Below are 12476 nucleotides of genomic sequence, written 5' to 3'. Positions count from 1 at the left end.
CTTTCTGGTTTGCAAGACCAAGCTCAGGGTTTGTCACCACATGCCCTTGGGTAGTGGGAGTGACCTTGAGATGCCTGGCAATTTTTTTCCTTACTCCTGTGAAGCCCCTTTGAGAGGGGAAGGGGCTTTGCTTCCCAGCTTCCTCAGCCAGAGAGTGAGTGTACTCCAGGGCAGCGCTGTGCTATAGAGCTTCTGCCACAGTGCGGGCGTTCTCATCCGTGCTGTCCAGTGCAACAGCCACTTGCCGCATGTAGCTACTGAGCACTTGAGATGTGGCCATTGCGACTGAGGAACTGAATTCTGAATTGTCTTTCATTTTAATGTATTCTAATGTGCTTAGCACATGTGCTTACCATATTGGACAGCCCAGATCTCAAGGGTTGGGGAAAATGGGTCAGTGCAATACCTAACAGAGAGCATGCACAGTCCTAAGGAGAAGATGCCTAACTGAAGATGCCCACTGCGTAGGGTGAGGCCCTACATGGCTATGCAAGTCAAAGCCTGTTTGACCAAACTTGGCTGGCATCAAAACTCTTTGAATAATGTTTACAGGGAAACTCATTGCTGCTCTGTTCTGAGGTAGGCTTTAGTTACTAATTGTTCTGTCATTTCCTTTAAAAATAGCAGACACTGGCTGGGCACAGTTGCTCATGCCTGTAATCCCAGCACTTTGGGAGGCCGAGGCAGGTGGATCATGAGATCCGAAGATCCAGACCATCCTGACCAACATGGTGAAACCCCGCCTCTAATAAAAATACAAAAATTAGCTGGGCATAGTGGCGTGTACCTGTAATCCCAGCTACTTGGGAGGCTGAGGCAGGAGAATCACTTGTATCAGGGAGTTGGAGGTTGCAGTGAGCCAAGATTGTGCCACTGCACCCAGCCTGGCAACAGAGCGAGACTCCATCTTTAAAAAAAATAGACATTAAGCTCATTTACCGGAGATTTAAGGAGCCACATTGTTATAGCTTGCGAGCGTAGTCACATACCATTTAACAGTATTTAAATCAACAATGGACTGCATATATGACAGTCATCCCATAAGATTATAATGCCCTATTTTTACAGTACCGTTTCCATGTTTAGATGCACAAATACTTCCCACTGTGTTACCGTTGCCTACATTATTCAGTATGGTAACGTGCTGTCCAGGTTTACAGCCTAGGAGCAATAGGCTGTGCCACTCAGCCTAGGTGTGTGGTAGGCCAGGCCATCTAGGTTTGTGTACGTTCAGTCTGTGATGTTTGCACAGCGATGCTCCTAGCCACGGAAAAGTCATCCTTCAGCTTTATTATCATCAAAGCATTTCAACTTCCTGTTTCCGCATCATCAGCTTCTATTAATAGCTACATGATTAAGTACAGATATGAAAATTATGTCAAGTACGAAATCTTTCTTACTTTAGGCAGAACTGCACAGATGAGATCGAAAACATTCATGTTGATAAATACTGCTTTTGAAGTATTTATTTGCTTAAGAGCCAAGCAAAGGATCTAAATAGAAATTCTCCAAAGAAACAGGAATAAGTCACTAGGGAGGTTGTTTCTGGAACTTTCCTGCCTGTTGAGGACCTGCCCTTGTAGCTGATGTCAGCAAGGATAGTGTATCATATTCCTTGACTTCCTCAGTATACTAGGGTCCTTACTTTTGTGTTTTAACACACACACACACACAACACACACATACACACAAGGTTTAGTGCAAATGCACTTCAGTAGAAAGGAAAGTCAGCTTCACCCGGGAAGCCAAGACAAACAGCTCTTGGAGCCAAGACACAGAGAGACTACACCCAGGGAATGCCCAGGTGTCCCTGGTGTCCCCATGCACACCTTTCTCTCTAGCTCCTTCCCACAGATGCTCCTCAGCCATCCCTGCGGCTGAAAGGAGTTGGGCTGCAGTGACTCCTGATGAAATGCAAAATTGCAGGACTCTCTTAAATGCTCTTTTATTTTGACATTTTAAAATGCTGTTCTGAGAAGTATAGAGAAGACTTAGGTAACAAAAGAGATGAGAAATAGCCAACATCTTGTTTGAAGTTCAGATTCCAAATTAGTGAGGCCTTTCACCAAATCCAGCTGGCCCTTCTTCTCTGTTTTCTGGACTGGATGTCTTTGGTTGCAGGACTATTGAACTAGACCCACATGGGCTGCAACAATGAAAGGGGTTGACTCACTCACCCACAAGCAGGCTTCAGAGGTGGTTTGATGCAGGGATGTGGCGATTTTACCTAGAACCCTGTTTTCTTATTCTCTCCAGCTCTGCCCACCGTGGAGTCAGCCTCATCCTAAACTCAGCCTCTCTTCAGGGTTGTATGTTGGCCACTGGCAATTTCCGGTGCCACACACTTCCTCGGTTCAGAGGATGTGAAGGGGACATTCTTGTTGAAAGAGCGCCTTTTCCCAGAGCCCCCTTAGTTCTCAGTTGGACCACGTGTCTTCTCTTAAATCAGTAACTGGGGCTAAGACAATGCTGATGCCCCAAATCCCATGGTTGAAATCAGGTTTTCCATAGACCCAGAGCTGTGAAGGAAGATGTAGACCTCCAAATAGAGATTGGGGTAATCACCCAGCAAAGGGTAGCTGTTAGATAGGAAACTGGAATCTCCCAGCTCTTTCTGTTATCTGCCAATCTCCCATTATATGCTTATAGATGTAGTTTTCTGCTAGAAAATAGAAAATTCTCATTTTTTGCAATATGACTTTTACTCCTTTGTGACTCTTAATTCTCCTTTGTTCCCCTTCCTCCCTCTTGTCCTTCCTTCCCCTCTTCTTTTCCTTCCTTCCTTCATTCCCCTTCTCCCTCTGTCCTCATTCCTTCTTCCTTTTTCTTATCTTCTCCCCTCTCCCTCTCTTTACCCCTTCTTCCTGTTTCCCCTTTCCTCTCTTTCCTTCCCTCCTCTCCCCCAGCTTCTCTTTCTCCCTGCTTATCCATCAGCCCCTCTTGATTGATGATCTAGTTGTTTTTCAACTTAACCTAACTGGTGGGATACAGTTAGATTTCTAACTAAATTAAATGCCTTCGTATCCTCCTGCTGCCCTCCAGGAAGAAGAAATGCCAGAGGTAGAAATTGACATTGATGATCTTCTTGATGCAGACAGTGATGAAGAGAGAGCTTCAAAGTTACAGGTAAGCAGTTTTCAAAATTGAGAGCCTTCTGATCATGGACACTTGAGAGTCTGGAGCTTGGCATGAACTGATTCTGCCCTGTGGCAGCATTGGCACCAGGACTTGGGCCATGGCTGTCTGCAGAGAGGAAAGCAATGGGCAGCTAAGTGTTCAGCCTCTTAAACTGCCTCTCTGATGATAAAGCAGCTCTTGACTATAGTCAGTTCTCAAAGCGCCTTATGGGCATCACTTTCTCCAGCCTCATTTTCTTGGGAGAAACAGCTGATTCTGCTTCCAAAGATCCCCTTGCCAGGGAAGGGAAGTGATGCCCCACAGTTGTGTGAGAGGAAGAGAGACTGAGCTAGCACTGGACCATCCAAGCCCAGGGCTCTTGTCTCGCAGTTGTGGACTGTATCATTCATGAAATTAATTTTTATATATGGTTGCTTATGGCATACTTCTATTTAGTAGACTATCTTCTCATAGACAGTGCTCACCTCGTAGCATTCCAGTACAGCGATGGATATTGAGATGTCTGATATTTCCTTATTTGAGAGCAATAAAGTGCAATACTCATTTCCCTTCCCACGGGAGGTCAAATGTATCATTTTTAAATCTGCATTTGGGAGTTTCTAAAACCAATTAACTTTAACTTGCCATTGTTCTTAATGTCCACTGATAATTACTGCTAATGGCTGTTGGTGACCACAAATGGCAAATGGCCACTATGGCAATCAAAGGGCACATTTTAATGTATTAATGTGCTTAATGTATTAGACATTAAGTAGCGTCCCTTGAGTGGTAAACAGTCTCACTTATGACAATTATTTCTTCTTGGTAGATTTGGCTGGGAGACAATAGCATCCTAGCTATAAAATTTTAAAAAGACAACGCAGGTATCAGTTCTGTGGAAAATGTAATGACATAACAAAGTTTTCTTAAAATCGAGAACTTGAAAGGCTCTTTTTAAGCTGTCATCACCCCTTGCCCCCCAGTTCCCAGGTAAGGACCCAGGCTGTTTATGGCTGCAATGCACTTAAACCCCTTGCTTCCTGAGTGCAGTGTGGGTGCCACCATCTTGCACAGGCTGGCTCAACTTTAATATCCACCAAGTTGGCAGCCAAAGGAAAGTTGTGTGCATGTGCATGTGCATGTGCATACAGAAGAGGTACAAAGTCATTGACCAGAAGAGTGGGTTTGAAAGCATCTGGATCCTGCTGAGTTATATCCAATTAATTAGAGGAAAACTAGAGAGTAGCATCTGGTTCCTGTGGAGAACCAAATCTCCACAGATTTGGTTTTGAGCTACTAAGTTGGGATTTTGAGCTACTAAGTTAGGTTTTTAGTTACTTAGTTGGATTTGAGCTCCTAAGTTAGTCCACATCTCTCTGAAGTCTACAACCTCATGGATGCTTGGGCATCCCTGTACTTCCTCAGCAAGGCATTCAAAACCTGGTCAAGGGGCCAGGTGCAGTAGCTCACTCCTGCAATCCCAGTACTTTGGGATGCCAAGGCGGGTGGATCAGCTGAGGTCAGGAGTTTGAGACCAGCCTGGCTAACATGGCAAAAACCCATCTCTACTAAAAATACAAAAATTAGCTGGGTGTGGTAGTGCACACCTGTAGTGCTAGCTATTCGGGAGGCTGAGGCAGGAGAATCACTTGAACCCAGGAGGGAGAGGTTGCAATGAGCTGAGATAGCATCACTGCACTCCGGCCTGGGCGACAGAGTGAGACTCTGTCTCAAAAAAAACAAAAAACTGGTCAAAGATTACATTTTGTTTTTAATGTTATGACAGTATAAAAAATAAATCTTTCCTGTTCAAAAGTTTTTCATGTAGTATGTGTGTATGCAGGTGAGGAATATATTAAAGTTAAATGTTTTATATCTTCAGACAACCAACTGGTGTTGAAATGAAGTATGTTTCTAGACAGTATGAAAACTTGATTTACCATTATAAAATAACACTATGAATATAAAATGATTTTTAATTTTACTTTTAAAATAATATTGAATTTTAAAATAATAAAACTGACTTTCTGTGTGTTTAATTCTAGGAAGCTCTTGTAGACTGCTACAAACCAACAGAGGTAAACAAATTACTCTTCCTAAATGCCCTGTTTGAACTGGTTTTTATTAAATCAATTTGTCTATTTTTAAAGCAAACCACAATAAGTGGGTTTGACTGTGTGTGTAGCAATTAGCAATTATTATCCATGAATGCATATGTTTGAGTAGTTCTAACTTCATTATTTCTAAGCCTAAATGTGTCTCGTTCATAGATACTTAAAATTAATGGAGCAGAGTGTGTTGCTTGTGCTGGATAAAAGCCAAACTTCAAAGGAAATTATGAGAGGGTTTGGAATCATTTTAGTAAAAGTTTTAGGTTTATAACTGGTTTATACATTCTATCAGTTTATTGGTATATATTTTCTAAAAGCTTAAAGTCAATTCTGTCTTTCCAAAGAATTACCTTTATTGGGAAAAAATGTTATGCTTTATTTAGATATTTATCAAGCATATGTCTAAATATTAGCATACAAATGGATATCAGTGTGATTAGACTAAATAAAGCATTTAATGTAGACTGTCATGACTGACAGCAGAGAGTAGAAATTAAGGTTTTAATTAGTTACGAAAATATTCGCGAGAGAAGTATTTTGTCCCTGTGATAAATTGGAGAAATTATAAGATCCATCAGATGTTTTGCAGTCTATTTGTAACATCAAAGCAATGGTGGTAAGACTGCCGATTTTTTGAAGAGGTCTAATTAAAAGGGGGAGGACAGCATGCTTTTACAAGTGTCTGATTTCAATGACTTGGTTTGGGACTAGTTACCCATTTAAGCTTTATTCTTCCAACCTCCAGCTCTGATTACATCTTGCAGTCATAGAGATTTTTATTTTTAATTTTAGCCATCAAAATATATATTTTTAGACCAGGCTTGGTGGCCCACCCTTGCAATCCCAGGCTGAAGTGGGATTCTGAGGCTTGTTTTAAAAGATAACCATGACTTTCTCTACCCTTCAGTCCCCTTCCCTATTTTATATTACATTTATGTATTTTATTTCCATATTGCAATAAGCAACACTTTTGGCTGTTTACCTTCCCTGCTATTTGCTCTTTTCTTTCTTTCTTTCCTTCTTTCTTTCTTTCTTTCTTTCTTTCTTTCTTTCTTTCAGACAGGGTCTCTTTCTATCACCTAGGCTGGAGTGCAGTGTTGCAATCCTAACTCCCTGCAGCCACAAACTCCTGTATTCAAGCAATTCTCCCACCTCAACCTCCTGAGTAGTCCTAACTACTCAGTCATGCACCACCACACTCAGCTAAATTATTTTTATTTATTTATTTTTTTATAGAGACTGGGTCTCACTATGTTGCCCAGACTCATCTTGAACTCCTGGCTTCAAGCAGTCTTCCTGCTTTGGCCTCTCAAAGTGCTGGAATTACAGGCATGAGCCACTGTGCCTGGCCTATTTATTCTTATTCTTAAATACGCAATTACTACTTTTTTTCATTTATTGACTTTAGCAGAAAGATGATCGATCACTCCCTCACTCTCCACACAATTCCTTTTCATCTATACTGTCATCAAAGTTATTTAATAGTATTTTGTTAAATTAGCAGTCCAGGTTTATAACATTATGATTTAAACAAATGTTTTCCACTTAAGTTAACAGTAAAATATGATCACGTTTCCTTTTTGTATAGCCCTTTGTTTCTCTTGGAGTTGATCATTCTTGTCTTTATTATTATTATTACTATTATTTTGAGACAGGATCTCACTCTGTCACCCAGGCTGGAGTGCAGTGGTACAATCTTGGCTTACTGCAACCTCTGCCTCCCAGGTTCAAGTGATTCTCATGTCTCAGCCTCCTGAGTAGCTGGGATTACTAAGCCCAGCTAATTTTTGTATTTTCAGTATAGATGGTGTTTCACCATGTTGGCCAGGCTGGTCTCAAACTCCTGGCCTCACCTGCCTGGAAAAACATAGTGAGACCTCGTCTTTTCAGAAAAAGTGCTGGGATTATAGGAGTGAGCTACCCTGCTCAGCCATAACTCTTATCTTTAGTTTTGTCTAATACCAATTGCTATTTTTTGTTGAACTCTCCAGTCTTTGTTAAATATGTGTCTCCTGACTGCTCAAACATACCATTACCATCCCCCTGCCCCAAGTCTTTTCTCCTGGAGCCCCTATACAACAATCTGGAGAAGACTTTCTTTGTTTTTATGTTTAAGATTATTCTGCTCTCTGCATTGTCTCTTCTCTGAATCTTATCTTTTACTGCCTATTTTCATGTCTTTGCTAATTTTTGGCAACAGACACGCATTCGAATATGAGGAGAGAGTAAGCTGATTTGCATNACTGCCGATTTTTTGAAGAGGTCTAATTAAAAGGGGGAGGACAGCATGCTTTTACAAGTGTCTGATTTCAATGACTTGGTTTGGGACTAGTTACCTATTTGAGTTTTATTCTTCCAACCCCCAGCTCTGATTACATCTTGCAGTCATAGAGATTTTTAGTTTTACTTTTAGCCATCAAAATATATACTTTTAGACCAGGCTTGATGGCCCACACCTGTACTCCCAGGCCAAAGTGGGAGGATCACTTGACCCCAGCAGTTCAAGACCAGCCTGGGCAACATAGCGTGATCTCATCTCTTAAGAAAAAAAAATTATATATATGTTTAAATTAATGTAATACAAATACATATTAACACATCTGAATCTCCGCGCCCCCCCCCCAAATTCTAAGCCTTATTTAAAAAGGTAACAGTGACCTTTTCCACCCTTCAGGCCCCTTCCCTCTTTTATATATTTATGTATTATATTTCTATATTTTAATAAACAACACTTTTGCACTTTGGGCTGTTTCCCTTCCCTACTATTTGCTCTTTTATTTATTTTTTTCTTTTCTCTCTCTCTCTTTTTTTTTTTTTAGAGACAGAGTTTCATTCTATCACCTAGGCTAGAATGCAATGGTGCAGTCATAACTCCCTGCAGCCTTGAACTCCTGTATTCAAGCAATTCTCCCACCTCAACCTCCTGAGTAGCTAGGACTATAGACATGCACCACCACACTCAGCTACATTATTTTTATTTTAATTTTTTTAAATAGAGATTGGATCTCGCTATGTTTCCCAAACCTGTCTTGAACTCCTGGCCTTAAACTATCCTCCTGCTTCGGCCTCTCAAAGTGCTGGAATTACAGGCATGAGCCACTGTGCCTGGCCTATTTATTCTTTTATTCTTAAATATGCGTTTACTACATTTTTTTCATTTACTGACTTTAAGAGAAAGATGACTACTCTCTCACTCTCCACACAATTCGTTTTCATCTATACCCTCATCAAAGTTACTTAACAGGATTTTGCTAAACTAGTAGTCAAGATTTATAACATTATGATTTAAACAAATGTTTTTCACTGTTAAGCCAACAGTAAAATATGATCGTGGTTCCTTTTTGTATAGCCCTTTGTTTCTCTTGGAGTTGATAATCCTTGTCTTTATTATTATTATTATTACTATTATTTTGAGACAGGATCTTGTTCTGTCTCCCAGGCTGGAGTGCAGTGGTAGAATCTTGGCTCACTGCAACCTCTACCTCCCAGGTTCAAGTGATTCTCATGCCTCAGCCTCCTGAATAGCTGAGATTACTAACCCTGGCTAAGTTTTGTGTTTTCAGTAGAGACGATGTTTGGCCATGTTGGCCAGGCTGGTCTTGAGCTGCTGGCCTCAAGTGCTCCATCTGCCTCAGCCTCCCAAAGTATTGGGATTGTAGGCGTGAGCCACTGTGTGCAGCCATAACTCTTGTCTTTAGTGTTGTCTAATACCAATTGCTGTTTTTGGTGAACTCTCCAGTGTCTTTGTCAAACATGTAATGTATTTCGTGACTGCTCAAACACATCATTACCATGCTCCTGCCCCCAGACTTTTCTCCTGGAGCCCCTATATAACAATCTGGAGAAGTTTTTTGTTGTTTTTATGTTTAAGATTATTCTGCTCTCTGCATTGTTTGTTTCTCTGCATCTTACCTTTTTCTGCCTATTTTCATGTCTTTGCTGATTTTTGGCAGCAGACTCACATTTGAATATGAGGAGGCAGTAAGTGGGTTTGCATTTGTGTGTATAAGAACAGCTTGTTTTTGTTGTTGTTGGTTTTGAACAGTCTTGCTCTGTCACCTCAGGCTGGGGTGCAGTGGCATGATGTAGGCTCACTGCAAACTCTGCCTTTGGGGTGCAAAGATTCTCTTGTCTCAGCCTCACAAGTAGCTGGGATTACAGATGTGGGCCACCATGCCTGGCTGATTTTTGTATTTTTAGTAGAGGCAAAGTTTTGCCATGTTGGCAAGGCTGGTCTCAAACTTCTGGCCTCAAGTGATCCACCTGCCTCGGCCTCCCAAAGTACTGGCATTACAATCATGAGCCATCACGCTCACCCAGGACTGCTTGGCTATTGCTGGGTCTCACTATGGAGTGACCAAGCTGCAAGCTGGATTTTTTTTTCTTAATCTGTTACATATGGAAGGGGGTAGACTCCTCAAAAAAGTCAGTGTTTGGTTCATTTTCTCTGAAGAGATTTGGGTTTTTTAGAATTTGACCCTCAAATTCCCTATCTGAGGGTTGACAGTCTGACTTTAGGCTTTCTGGAAGCAGAGAGAAGGCAGGAGACTTTACTATTTAGCTCTTTGGGGACTAGAGCTTCTTTACTTATAGGTAGTTGGGGAATTAGTATAGGAGTTAATTAGATATTAGAAAGCGATTTTAAATTGTGTGATGGGTTAGACAGGAATAATAGAATTGTAGTCAAGACAAATGATGAATCGTGCAGGTGAATGAGCACGTAATATGGGGTGGAAGGGGCTGCTGCAGAGAGGAAGCCCACCTGGTAGCTGCTGACATGCAGTCACTCATCTTACCACTCCCTTTTTTCTCAGGTCTCCACCTAAGTGAAGAAATTCATGGTTTGGTTATTTGGGTGAGAAAGTTTGGACTTGCAAATTTCTCTTTTGCCCGGCTTGGCAGCCAACAGTGAAAAGCACTGCATTTTCTCATGGAAATGAGCCCATTCTCTCTCTAGTTTTTGCAATGTCTAGGGAACCAAATATTTACACTAATTAAGAGCCATGCAGTTCAATGAAAATGGTGAGTCTTGCCCCCACCCCACACCGCAGTGAAAATATTTCTCATCTGGTTTCTGCATGGAGGCTTAGGAGATGAAAGAATGTAGTATTTGAATAGTCTTCAGAGTTCCACAAGCAGAAAAAGGAGCTGGAGTCTCTAAGTGAACATCTCTGTGTTCTTTTTTAAGCTCGTGTTTCTAGGAATGGAAATGATGTATAATGCTGAGGAATTTCATTCAGGTTCACTTATCTGTTAACAGATCATTTCAAAAAGGCTGGACACTTTTTGAGTTTACGTTAATAAGAAACAGATTTTACTGGCACCTGGACTGTGGTAATGACAATGAATAGCTTATATTTTTCCAGAGCTCTGTAGTTCACATTGCACTAACATGCGTTACTTTATTTAATCCTCACAATTGTCACTTAAAGCAGAGAGGGTTTGGGTAGCTTGCTCATAAGGTCAGAGCAGTGAGGAAGAGAGTCAGGATTCAGCCTGAGTTTCTGACACCTGATCTTGTGCTCTTTCTTTTCAATCTGCCATTCTTCTGAAGCTACTTGACTCAGCAAGAGGTTTAGTACTTTATAGGACTTTGCCCTATCTGAACTAAATGCCTATCAATTAATGGTGTTCTGTTCTAAGTAGCCATCTCTAGAGGTGCTGTTTGTGATCAAAATTATTTTACTTACAATAGTTATGCCACTTGGAACTTAGAAATGCAAGGAAGATGTCTTTGCTGATTCAGATACTTTTATTTTATAACTCCTCATTGCAGAGGTAGGGGGAGTGGTGGAAGAATATTGGAATTTGAGTCAAAAGTCTCATGCCAATGCTAGCACTAACTGTGTGACTTTAAGCAATGTTCTTAACCTGTCTGAGTCTCCCTTTTCTCCTCTATAAAATGGAGGTAATAATAACCACATCTCTGCATGCTGGTAAGGATTATTTGCTATGATAATTTTAAAATTTTATTTTATTTTAATTTTTTGAGAAAGGGTCTCACTCTGTTGCCCAGGCTGAAGTGCAGTGGCACAATCACAGCTCACTGCAGCCTCAACCCCCTGGGTTCAAGCAATCCTCCTGCCTCAGGCCCCCGGGTAGTTGAGACAACAGGTGCACATCACCACACCCAGCTAATTTTTGTATTTTTTGTAGAGACAAAGTTTCTCCATGTTGCCCAGGCTAGTCTCAAACTCCTGAGCTCAAGCAATCTGCCTGCATGGGCCTCCCGAAGTGCTGGGATTACAGATACGAGCCATTAAGCCTGGCCCACGTGGTAATTTTAGTAATAGTAACAATAGCAATGACAATAGCTAAAAACATCACTACGCATTTAGTAGATGCCAGGCGCTGATCTAATTACATCTCATGTATTAAGACATTTAATCTTTTTTCAGAAAATTTATTAAACATTTGGTAAATTCTTCATAGCTTTTAAAAGAAAATTTTAAGTAGACTTCATTTTTTAGAGCAGTTTTAGGTTCACAGTGAAATTGACTAGAAGGTACAGATTTCCAATATACTCACTCCCATCCACGTCACACATGTACACAGCATCCCCAGTTGTAATCATCTCTCCACAGAGAGGTACATTTGTTAGAACTGGTGAACCTACATTGATTGAGCATCATTATCACCTTTTGGTTCTGTGGCTTGTGTGTTTTGTTGGGTTCTTGGTTCCCTGTATCCTCCATCTCCTTGTTTTACGTGGTTTTGTTACTTCCGTCTTTTTCGTCTGTGGTTTTCCTGTTGTTTTCTCCTTTCCCCTTTTCCTTTTTCTATTTTTGGTCTCTTTATTGTTTCCCTATTTTTGCCTTTTTGGTCTTGTGCTTTTGTTGTCATTTTATGGTCTTTTGTTTTTCTTTTTTCGTGCTGTGCTTAGCGTGTTGATGTATTGCGTTTTGCCCCTGGTTTTTTTTTATTTATTTTTTGTTTTGCGTGTTGCTTTGTTTCTTCGTGTGGTGTTCGGCTTTGTGGTGTTGGCTGTGTGCCGCTTCTGCGTCCGGGGTTGGAGTGCATCTTGGCCTCTCTTGTGGCTGGGTTTTTCTGCTTGTGTCACCATGTCCAGTTGGTTTTTTTGTTTTTGGTTGCGGTCGGGTTTCGTCATGTTGGTGAGGCTGGTGTTTTGCTTGTGCTGTGAGGTGCTGGTTGCACTGTGGTGTGCTCCGGTACTGGGCTTCCGGGTGTGAGCCGCTGCGGCCTGTGTCTCCTGGCTTTTAAAAAATTTGATGTCAACAGTTAGCAGCT

General features: G+C 41.2%; 1 long non-coding RNA gene across 1 annotated transcript in view; it reads left to right on the top strand.

Moving 5' to 3' along the window:
• Positions 1–3025: 3025 nt before the first annotated feature.
• Positions 3026–12476, top strand: part of LOC108311700 — a 38447-nt gene continuing 28996 nt past the window's right edge. The window contains exons 1-2 of the long non-coding RNA XR_001828331.2: positions 3026–3126; positions 5163–5195. This is a non-coding gene — a long non-coding RNA (uncharacterized LOC108311700). The remainder of the gene's footprint in view (positions 3127–5162; positions 5196–12476) is intronic.

The sequence above is a fragment of the Cebus imitator genome, unplaced genomic scaffold, assembly GCF_001604975.1.
Source record: "Cebus imitator isolate Cc_AM_T3 unplaced genomic scaffold, Cebus_imitator-1.0 Scaffold6, whole genome shotgun sequence".
NCBI lineage: Eukaryota > Metazoa > Chordata > Mammalia > Primates > Cebidae > Cebus > Cebus imitator.
Note: the sequence above shows the minus strand (reverse complement) of the source record. Positions and strands in the feature narration are given on the sequence as shown.